Raw genomic sequence first — 12,689 nt, 5'->3', positions numbered from 1 at the left:
GACAATTGCTTAATCATTTTAGTCATATCCAATTCTAGACCTTTTCCCTTCTTAATGCCTCTGGGCATTTGGAAAAATTTAGAAATGCAAATATTATAGCACATGCAATCGATCCTGTACCCAAAGCAAATGGTACACGATTCATGATGTCTCACATAAAGACATGATTCTAGACCAGTCTTTTGCTACAATATTTTTATTTGCCATGTTTTCAAAATTTGACTATGAAGAGGGATGTCGTAATCATAATCGAATTTTGAGAACGCAATATATAGAATTTCCTTAAGTTGAACCAATCCAACATGAAATTCATATATATATTCTTGACTAAAGATGATTAAGGTCTCAATCTAAGCCTTTAGAACTGAAATGAAGTATATCCTCTCCCTTAATTATAGCAAAACAACTTTTTCAATCCCTGCAGCCTCACGAATTGAAACTTTTGTTTTCTATAATTAACATTGCTAACTTGCAACACTAACAATAATTATCATGATCCCACTAACATGATGATTATTAGAATAACACTTATGCTCCCACTAGCTTTGACATGTACTCAGAAATCAGTTGGACTTCTAGAAATCAATACTTTATTGACTTTCTTACCAAAGTTCAGATTTCTGATAGGAGATGCTTTGATAAAACTTTATCAAAATCATACACCTTTCCTTAGATAGCATGCATGTGTGTCTAAACAATTTCAGAACTATGAAAAGGGATGCCGTAATCATAGTCTCAATTGTTTAGACCTTTTGCCATCTGCTTCAAATCTACTTGGTGGAAGTGTTTCCTCACCATCATTTTCATGAATCGGAGAGAAACCTTATGACCCTTAGATTTTATGGTGTATGTGTTCTTATCCATGTGAATCGTCAAAACCATAGTCACAAGACAAGGATAATGACAAATCCAAACTCATATGGACTGAACTTATGCAATCTTAACTTCTTGCCACCTGGCAGTACAGGGCCTGCCATTGCTTCCAAGTTGTTATGCAACCAATTGAGAACTTTCAGAACTCCTATGCAAAGCCAACTTTAACTGGAATGGGCACAAAATATGTCAACACGATAGGTTATAAACCTCAAGTCGTGTGCTAGTGAAGAACCTCAGGTTTTATTCTTGATTAGTTCTTGAAATTCTTTTTAGGATCTTTAAGACTCCCACTATCCTCTTGACATATAAGACTATCTTGCCAAATATTCAAGAGATAGTGCAGATTCTTTATCAAGACAAACACTTCACATAATTGGCCTTAGTTGGTCTTTGTTTTATCCAAAACATCACAACTTACCAATTTCAAATGTACAAGAGTAGGACACTTTTACTCTTACATTTGACAAGTGTTTTAAACCTTTCTTTAAGATATGTCACTCAAGTTACAATCTTGGAGTATGACTCTAAGAATTGTTTTGGAAGGAATTATGACTCATCTTCCCGATCTAACCATTTCAACAATTCATGACTCCTCTTCTTAGTCATAAGAATGCACTAAGATGACCTTTAGAGGACGAATTGTGATATGATTTCTAAATCATTAAGATGATCACAAACATGATACTAAAGTACTCTCCCATCTTTTCAGATTTGAGAAACTTTTATCTTTCTGCCTAATTTGATTCTTCCCATTCGTTCTGCCATACATTGAGACTTTTCCAATGTTTCAGAATTATACTTAAACTTGTAAGTATAACCATATTTACTAAACTTTAGTAAATCAAATAGTCTTAACGAGCTTTGTGGTGGACATGACCAGTGCACAAGAATGTGTACTCGATCCTTTTAGTCCTTCACTTGACTCACACATCCATGTGAACAAGTAATTAGTCTTGATTTTCCAATGCTTGAAAGTTCTCATTCATCATACTATTCAACTTGCATGATTCCAAGTTTCGGTCCAATTGAAACTTGGGTGATGAGAAACTTTACTGATTTGGAAAATTCAGACACTACCACAAATGAAAGAATCAAATCCATTTTCCAATATTGCTGTCAGTAAAATCATATAAGCAACAATTTTCCACAAATGCCATTGTAAGGATACTTCAAATAAATAAAATTAAACAATTTTCTTTTATTTTAAAACTTTGCGGAAAAACTTATCCTTACAATCCACATGGAAAATTGTTGTTATCTATTCCTTAGCAATATATCATAACTTCTTAAGCAACTGCTCAAAATTCTGATGCGATCGAAATCCACCTTCGCGATCAGAATCAGCATATACTTCCTTTAAGATTTCTCTCTATTCTTTGATTCTTAAAACATCAACATGTGACCCAGTCACATCATGTAATGAGGATCTCAGAATAGAACTTAACAGAGTTAGATAATGGGCTCTACCTGATGTAGAGTCAAACTTATTGACTTTAACATCCTTAGGTAAATTTGGCAGCTTTGCAATCAACGCCCCTTCCTTTGGCAAAATAAACATATGGACCCTTTGGTAATGAGACTATCTCAGACTTAGCCTTTCTCTTTACCATTTGGTCAACCGGGTTGACTATGGCCAATCCCTTTCCATTGGGAAGAGAATGCTTTTTTCTGGATTTCCAGTGTCACCATTGTCACTGTCCATAAATTTTTTTGGAAGTTGATCTTCTAATCAAATTTGCTTTACTATCGTTCCAAATCATTGCTGATTCAGCAGCACCAAGCAAATAGATATGATCATTAAGGTTCATGTCATAGTCTGTTTCATAGTAGTCCCAAAGGAACTCACTATGTGACTTAGAAAGTGATTGAACATCCAACTTTCTCAAGACTTTGACACCCAACTCTCCCGGCTTGTCAATATGTGACTTCATCTCTAAGATGTGATCACACATAGACCTTGCTTGCCATTAGGGCTTGAGTGACCTTGAACGTGTGGGTTAGGGAGAATAATTGGAGGAGGTGGAGGAAGAGAAGTATGACTTCCATGAGCCAAACTCGGGAAGTCATATTCATTAGGAAAGCTTGGTTTGGGAAGATCATTGTTGTCTAAACCAGACATCAACAATGGGAGAAATTCACGTAAAGTTGATTTAAGTCCTTAATATAACACCCAATATGATATATTAAGGCTAGGAACCAACAAACTATTTTATAACTTGGAAGAGGGATGCCGTAATCCAAGCTATAAAATATTTGAAGGTAGGTGAATGACGATTCACCAATTTCCACCAAGATAAACGAAATGTATTATTAGGTTTTAATTGGTTTTGAAACTCCTAGATTCTTTTGAGATTCATTGAACTTTTCAATGGCATGTTTCAATCTCGAGTGTGCCCTTCAGGTTTTGTGACTGGGATGCCGAGGATCACAAAACAAGGTGTGAAGTAACCATGCAAATATACTTGGTACCCTTAATATTTACCCCTCAATCGATGTGCCGGTTAACCACACACGCTCCAACGATACTATGATAAACATTAAGTTACCCTTTGCCTACCTTGTTAAGTCCAGGTTAGTGTGCCGGTTAACCACACACGCTCCACTAACAGCTTAAACAAAGTGCAAAGTGTAATTTCATGGATTAGCACTTTATTCACATTTTCCTAAGTAACTAAGATTGGGAATTTATAAGTGTTTAGTTACTTAGTATTTATCATTATACTTGAAATGAAGGGAGAATTATAGTCCTCGTCCTACCTGTTCGGCTAACGACCCTCCACCGGTCAAGAAAGCGGTGAGTGAGAGTGGACACCCATTAAACTGTCATTTTATAGGCAGTAACCTTATACCCCCTTATAGACCGGCTTCGTGAATGAGGCCTACTAATGGTAAGACGACTTTATCTTATACATATCTATATAATTAAAATTATAATAATAGCATAAGGGTTGAATTTTAAACTTTTAAAATTCTAAGGTCTAGTTTGGAATTAAAGTATACATGGGGGGTAACTTTACAAATTCCAAAACTTGAGGACAAGTTTTGAAACCTTTCAAAACTCTTGGATTTTTCATAACTTATGAGTTTAATTAAGGTTTAATGAAAAAAAAAATTCAAGTTCCATAACTTGAGGACAAGTTATGGAAGACATTAAATCATTTAATGATGACATTAAAAATAGTGACTCTTCTATTTTCATAACCTATGAGACTTAATGACAATTTTAAAAAGAAAAACTTTTCACTTTCCATAAATTGAGGACAAGTTATGGAGTTCATAAAAACCATTAAGATCAAATATTCCAATTAACACAATAATCAAATAATTTTTCTATGAACTAGATTAAACTCATAAGTAAAGATAATTCACATCAACAATTTTCAAGAAATTAGATAATCATATAAACTAATACAAATCTTGAAACTTTGACAATTATCCTTTGAAGACTCTTGGAATTCATAACTTAAAGAGTTAATAAATGAGACATTTCACATCCATAACTTATGGAAGTTTCAAAACTCTTAAGATCATAACTTTAAAAAAAACTTTTGAGCTCCAAAATTTTATGACAAAATTTGTAACTCCTTAAAACCATTTAGATCAAACTTTTAAAACAAATAAAATCATCATATCATTCTATCTTTTAATAAATTGACCTAATTCAACTCTTGTAGTAAAGTGACTAAAATTTTATAAATAAGTAGTTTTTCATAAAATCAAGTAATTATCATAAAATTTGACAAACTTCATGTTTTCTTTTCTTTTTTTTTTCCTTCAACTTGAAAAAAATACATTTGCATCAAATATAATAGAAAACAACCTGGCTCTGATACCACTGTTGGGTTTTAATATACTACAACATCCTATGGTGCACATACAACCCTAAATACCTTGGATCTATGTTTTCTCTATTATACATGCAAATGGTTTCCAAGACATTAAACCTATAAGTAGCATGCATTTGACATAAACCATATAATATACTAGTTAGGGAAACATACCTTTAATGTGGCTTGAAGTCTTGATGTATTTGGCCTTAAGATCTTAGCACCAATAGTATGAAATGCCTCAAATGGAATCACAACACACCTAGGACAAAGGTGGCTCTTGAGAGAGAATTCCATGCACCAAAACACCTCCATATTTCTCTAAGAAAAGAAGTGGTGATTTTGGCTATGGAGTAACCTATTTATATGTAGGATTCCAAGGGTCATGGGTATAACCCATAATCCATACCCATGGGTTTTATGATCCATGGTTCATGTGGCCCAACTCTTTATGTATCCACACATAAACTTGGTCCAACATGGATCATAAGCCCAACACATATAAATATAACTAATTATCATAATTAGTCCCCATAGATTTAATTAGTCTCTTTTGATCACTAAATTAATTCCAAATTAATTCTTGATCGATACTAATTAAAAAATATGATTTCATATTAATATATTATAACTTATAATATATTAATAAACCATAAATAACCTTCTCTCAAAAGTCCATCCTAACAAATTATCCTGATGATATGCAACCCAAATGGACCATGCTACTCTCGGGTCAAGTACATACCAATAATAGTTATGGGCTTAGACATCTAATCCAACACTAGTATCGCCTTATATGTGTGTACTTTCCCATCCATGTCGGTCCTCTTCTTAAAGATCCATTTGCACCTGACTGTCTTACGACCCGGTACATTGTCAACCAAGTTCCAAACTTGATTGTCATACATGGACTGAATCTCGTTGTCCATAGCCTCTTTCCATTTTGCAGACTTGGGGCCTGCCATGGCTTCCTTGTAGTTGTTAGGTTCATCCAAATTTACCAGTGTGTTATCACTGATAAATGTATCACCCTCAGATGTTATATGGAAACCATATAACACAGGTGGAACACTAACTCTACTGGAATGCCTCAGAGGTACGGACTCGTCAACTGGATCAGCAGGAGTTTCCTCCTCAGGTTGATTGCTAGTTTTTGAGGTTCCTTCACCGCTTGAATCTTGAAGCTCTTCAAGGTCAATTTGCCTCCCACTGTCTCCTTAGCCTATGAGTTCTCTCTCGCGAAAGACTCTTATCCTCGCAACGAAGACAACATTGTCACTCGGTCTGTAGAAGAGATATCCAAAGGATTTATGTGGGTAGCCGATGAAAATACACCGCTCACTATGAGGTTCGAGCTTGTCGTGAGTCTTGCGTCTCACGAAAGCCTCGCAACCCCAAACCTTGATGTGTGATAATGAGGGAACTTTCCCTGTTCACATCTCGTGAGGTGTTTTGGCAACCTTCTTAGTTAGTACTAGATTAAGGATATGGGCGGCAGTCTCTAAGGCATACCCCCATAATGAGATAGGTAACGAAGCTCGACTCATCATGTAACGAACCATGTCCAACAAGGTTCGATTGCGATTTCAGCTACACCATTAAGCTGTGGTGTCCTAGGTGGCGTCAATTGTGAAACAATCCCACATTCCTTAAGATAGTCTTAGAACTCGATACTAACATACTCACCACCCCGATCGGATCGAAGCATATTTATCTTCCTGCCCTGCTGATTCTCCACTTCTTGTTTAAATTCTTTGAATCTCTCAAAGGTTTCTGACTTATGTTTGATTAAGTAGATATATCCATATATGTTGTAATCATCAATAAAAGTCACATAGAAGCGGTTAGCATCCCTTGTGGTGGTTCTGAAGGGTCCACACACATCGGTGTGTATGAGATCCAACAAACCTTCACCCTTTTTACAAGTACCAGTGAAGTGTGACTTAGTCATCTTTCCAAGTAAACAAGATTCGCAAGTGTCATCCGACCTTAAGTCAAATGACTCCAAGACTCCAGCCTTTTGGAGTTGGCCTATGCGCTTCTTGTTGACATGTCCAAGACGACAGTGCCCCAAGCATGCATTATCTAAATCATTGGAAGAATCAATGTGCATTAAATTATTTCCTAAGTTGTCTACAACCATCACAGTTTCATATACACCATTACAAGGCAATGCTCACGGCTGGCCCATGGGCCTGGGCAAGCTGGGCGACCGCCCTGGGGCCCCAAATGCCAAAGGTCCCCATATTTATATATGTTATTGGGTTATATTAGTGATAGCCTATATTTTTTAAGCCTTATGGACTAGTTTTGGCCCAATATTATTACTTATCAGGCGCCAATCCAAATCCAATTTGAAGAAGCGGGAGTAAGCGTGCACAACGTGCCTACAGACCTACTGCATTTCCGACTTCCAAGGCCAATCTCTTCAATCTTTGGCTTCGATTGGATCCCTTCCATGGAAAATCCAAACAACACCATCGTCCATCTCTCCCGATGCCAACAACGGTTAGTTCTCATTCTTTTATTTCTAGTTCAAGACTTCAAGTTAATCAGTTCTTCTCCCCTTTTTTGATTTTCTGAATTCACCGCCCAATACACAATACTCCTTCTTTCTCTTCTAATTTCTGATTTTATTTTTCTGAATAGCAGTAACATCAACCGAGATTAGTGGAAATTGGTTTTTATTTTTTATAGTTGAGACTTGAGAGTTGAGATTAACTGCAGCACCAATTAGATTTCTTTCAATCTTTATGAATCGTTTTCGTCTAAAGTTTGAAGTAGAGTAGAGTACTCTTTCAGAATCAGAAGTTTTTATGTGTAAGTCTCTAATTTCTGAATCTGTGGACTGTGAGCTAGTTTTATTAAGAATCTGCAACGGCAAAATCTATCTATGGACATTGATTCATTGAAATAGAAATAGAATTTTCTGATTTCATTTTTGCCTAGAGAATCTGCAAAATCGATTTTGTATGAATCATTGCTTAATTCAATTTGTCTGGTTAACTATTTTCTAGACTTCAGACTTATTATTTCTCTTGGGCTGCCAAGGAAGGATTGTTATTTTATGAACAACCAGGACTAAGACTCTAAGAGAGCAGCTAAGCAGGCTACAAGTACTCTTTTTAATTTTTTTTCTAATCTGTTTTTTGTGATTTTGATTAATTCGAAATTTATGAATTTTAAAGATGATTTTGTTTTAATTTGATATCTCTGTTTTCTAATCTTCGGATTTCTAATTTCTGTTTTGAGCTCAAAGGACTGAGGATATAAACGGCCAAGAGAGAGTTGATGACTGTTGTGCATGTAGTCTCTTCTAACTTATTTTTGTTAATCTATTTTTTGTGAATCTATGTTATGTGATTGATTGTTGATCTGTTATTTTGATTTAAAAATGCCTCTTAGAAAATGTCTGGAAGTGAAAAATGAAAAAGAAAACAAAAAAATGAATTGTTCTTTTTTTTTTTGCTATGTTTATGTATTCTGGATTTTTTATTTTGTTGTTTTGTATTAATAGTTGTTAGGTTGTTTGGTTTCTAGGGCTTGTCGTGAAGCCTTTTTTCTATAAGGTTGGGAGTTCCTAACCTTCAATTGTATCATTTTTTTTAATTAATAAAAATTTTCAGATGTGTTATTCTCCTTTACAAAAAAAAATTATAGGGGCCCCAATTTTTTATTTTGCCCTGGGCCCCTAATTATCTAGAACCGGCCCTGGCAATGCTTTAAAATAAAAAACACCATTAAAAAAAGAATTAATAGCACCAATTTCATAATCAAAAGAAAAACTAAAACCTTGTTTGTACAAACCATGAAAGGAAATAACATTTCTCGTCATTTGAGATGAGTAGCAACAAGTATTCAAATCTAATTTTAACCCACTACTAAGTAATAAAGAATAAACTCCGATCTTGGTGACAAGTGAAACCTTCCTATTCCCCATGATCAAGTTCATCTTCCCGTGCTCCACATCCTTACTTCTTTTTAGTCCTTGCAAATCAGAACAAATGTGAATTCCACAACCTGTATCAAGGACCCAAGAACAAGAATGTGATGAGTTATTAGATAGAATAGTAGAAATACCTGCATGGGTGGGTTTAACCTTCCCATCCTTGACATCCTGCAAGTATTTGGGGCAGCTTCGCTTCCAGTTCCCTTTTTCATGACAATAGAAACACTGTGCTTCCTTAGGAACGGAAGAGGGAGCAGCAGAACCACCTTTGGTCCCACTAGAAGAGGATCCATCAAGAGACTTTCCCTTGCGGCTCTTAGAGGGAACCTTCCTCTTATTTACATTCCCATTTCCAATTTCCAAGACAGGGGCAGTAGCAGTAGGAGTAGAAACAACAGATTTACCCTTGAGACTACTTTCAGCAGTCCTCAAAAGGCCTTGAAGCATGCTAAGAGTCACCTCTTCCTTCTTCATATGATAGGTCATTTGGAACTGATCATAACATGGAGGTAAGGAGTGTAGAATGATATCTATGGCCAACTCCTCATCGAAGTTCACATTCAACTTCAGCAAGCGGTCCACAAACCTTTGCATTTTCTGCAAGTGGGCCGTGATGGATTCACCATCCTTCATCTTTGTTGTTATCATGGAGGCGATGATTTCATACCTCTCTTGACGAGCATTCTGATGGTATCTTTCTATCAGGTCTTGGTGCATCTCAAAAGGGTAGAATTCCTCATAAGACTTATGGAGTTCAGATTTCATGGTGGCCAACATGATACAAGACACCTTGGTGGCATCCTTCTCATGATTCCTAAACTCAGCGATCTCCTCAGGAGTAGCAGAAGACTCATCAATTTCCTTAAGCTCCTTATCGATGACATATTCCTTGTCCTCATAACGAGTGACCATCCTGATGTTCCTAATCCAGTCATTGAAGTTGGTACCATCAAAGATGACTCTCCCACACAAGTTCATAAGAGAGAAGGAACCAGTAGGGTTTGAGCCAAAAGCAATGTTGGAAGACATCTGAAAAAGAAAGACAAAGTTTAGATTAGATAATAATCCTTAATATAACACCCAAAATGAAATATTAAGGCTATGACCCAACACAATATTTTACAATTTGGAAGAGGGATGCCGTAATCCAAATGCAAAATATTTGAAGGTAGGTAAATGACGATTTACCAATTTCCACCATGAAAAACGAAATTGATTATTAAGTTTTAATTGGATTGAAATTCCCAGATTCCTTTGAGATTCATTGAACTTTTCAATGGCATGTTTAAATCTCGATTATGCCCTTCAAGTTTGTGACTGGGATACAGAGGATCACAAACAAGGTGTGAATAACCATGCAAATGTGCTTGGTACACTCGATGTCAATTATCACCTAATCAATGTGTCGGCTAACCACACACGCTCCATCGATCTATGACAAACATCAAGCTACCCTTTGCCAACCTTACTAGTCCAAGTTAAAGTGCTGGGTAACCACACACGCCCCATTAACGACTTGGCAAGGTGCAAAGTGCAATTTCATGGATTAGCATCAATTTCACATTTTTTTAAAGTAACTAAGATTGGGAATTTAATCAAATATTTAGTTACTTTATAATTTTCATTATACTTTTAACGAGAATTAATGTCTTATCCTACCCGTTCGGCTAATGACCCTCCACCAGTCAAGGAAGCGGTGGGTGAGAGTGGACACCCATTAAACCACCATTTTATAGGCAGTAACCTTATACCCCCCTTATAGACCGACTTCGTGAATGAGGCCTACTAATGGTAAGAATGACTTGTCTAATACATATATATAATTATTAAACTTTTAATATTATAATAGTATAAAGGTGGAATTTTAAACTTTTAAAATTCTAGGGTTTTGAATTAAAGTATTCATAAGTGTGCCTTTTCAAATTCCAAAACTTGACGGCAAGTTTTGAAACTCTTCAAAACTTTTCATTTCCATAACTTATGAGTTTAATGAGTTTATAAAGAAAAGACTTTTCATTTTCCATAACTTGAGGATAAGTTATGGAGTCCATTAAAAGCATTAAGATCAATATCTTAATTAACACAATAATCAAATAAGTTATACATGATCTAGTTAAACTCATAAGAACAAGATAATTCATATCAACAATCTTCAAGAAATTAGCCTAATCATATAAAATAATACAAATCTTGAAATTATGACAATTATATTTTAATTCAATAAGCATGATCACTACCATATCAAAAAACAGATTTCATGTTTCAAAAAACAGTTTGGGGTAATGATCCTAATCCAATTCTGGCCAAAAACTCGAAATTCTGCACACAGGAGCACCAACTCGGCGAGTACATGAACTGGACTTGTTGAGTTGGTCTGTTTCTTAGTGGACTCGTCGAGTTAGCCAGTGGACTCGGCGAGTTCACCAGTCAGAAGCCATAAATCCGATTTTTTCAACTTTGAAAACAATTAAACATCAAGTATAACAGAGAACAAACCTAGGCTTTGATACCACTGATGGGTTATGAGCACTCTAACAACCTTATGGTGCACACACAACCCTAAATGCTTTGGATCTTTCTTTTCTCTAATTATACATGCAATTTGATTTTCCAAAGCATTGTCCTAACTAGCATACAAAGCATGGGTACTTGAACAACAAAAACTAGTTAGATGACTTACCTCTTGTTGTAGCTTGTTAACTTGGACCTTTAAGAGCCTAACACCCCAAATGTGCTGCCTCAAATGCTTCACAAAACACCACCTACAATGGAGGACTTGAGAGAGAGTGACTTGCACCAAAATCGGCTCTTATGATCTCTTAGAACAACTAGTGTCTTATACATATATATAATTATTAAACTTTTAATATTATAATAGTATAAGGGTGGAATTTTAAACTTTTAAAATTCTAGGGTTTTGAATTAAAGTATTCATAAGTGTGCCTTTTCAAATTCCAAAACTTGACGGCAAGTTTTGAAACTCTTCAAAACTTTTCATTTCCATAACTTATGAGTTTAATGAGTTTATAAAGAAAAGACTTTTCATTTTCCATAACTTGAGGATAAGTTATGGAGTCCATTAAAAGCATTAAGATCAATATCTTAATTAACACAATAATCAAATAAGTTATACATGATCTAGTTAAACTCATAAGAACAAGATAATTCATATCAACAATCTTCAAGAAATTAGCCAAATCATATAAACTAATACAAATCTTGAAATTATGACAATTATATTTTAATTCAATAAGCATGATCACTACCATATCAGAAAACAGATTTCAAGTTTCAAAAAACAGTTTGGGGTAATGATCCTAATCCAAATCTGGCCAAAAACTCGAAATTCTGCACACAGGAGCACCAACTCGGCGAGTACATGAACTGGACTTGTTGAGTTGGTCTGTTTCTTAGTGGACTCGTCGAGTTAGCCAGTGGACTCGGCGAGTTCACCAGTCAGAAGCCATAAATCTGATTTTTTCAACTTTGAAAACAATTAAACATCAAGTATAACAGAGAACAAACCTAGGCTTTGATACTACTGATGGGTTATGAGCACTCTAACAACCTTATGGTGCACATACAACCCTAAATGCTTTGGATCTTTCTTTTCTCTAATTATAAATGCAATTTGATTTTCCAAAGCATTGTCCTAACTAGCATACAAAGCATGGGTACTTGAACAACAAAAACTAGTTAGATGACTTACCTCTTGTTGTAGCTTGTTAACTTGGACCTTTAAGAGCCTAACACCCCAAATGTGATGCCTCAAATGCTTCACAAAACACCACCAACAATGGAGGACTTGAGAGAGAGTGACTTGCACCAAAATCGGCTCTTATGATCTCTTAGAACAACTAGTGTCTTATACATATATATAATTATTAAACTTTTAATATTATAATAGTATAAGGGTGGAATTTTAAACTTTTAAAATTCTAGGGTTTTGAATTAAAGTATTCATAAGTGTGCCTTTTCAAATTCCAAAACTTGACGGCAAGTTTTGAAACTCTTCAAAACTTTTCATTTCCATAACT

The sequence above is a fragment of the Lactuca virosa genome, chromosome 3, assembly GCF_052849685.1.
Source record: "Lactuca virosa cultivar CGN04683 chromosome 3, Lactuca_virosa_CGN04683_v6, whole genome shotgun sequence".
Lineage (NCBI taxonomy): Eukaryota > Viridiplantae > Streptophyta > Magnoliopsida > Asterales > Asteraceae > Lactuca > Lactuca virosa.
The sequence above is the reverse complement of the archived record's forward strand: the minus strand, read 5'-3'. Positions refer to the sequence as shown.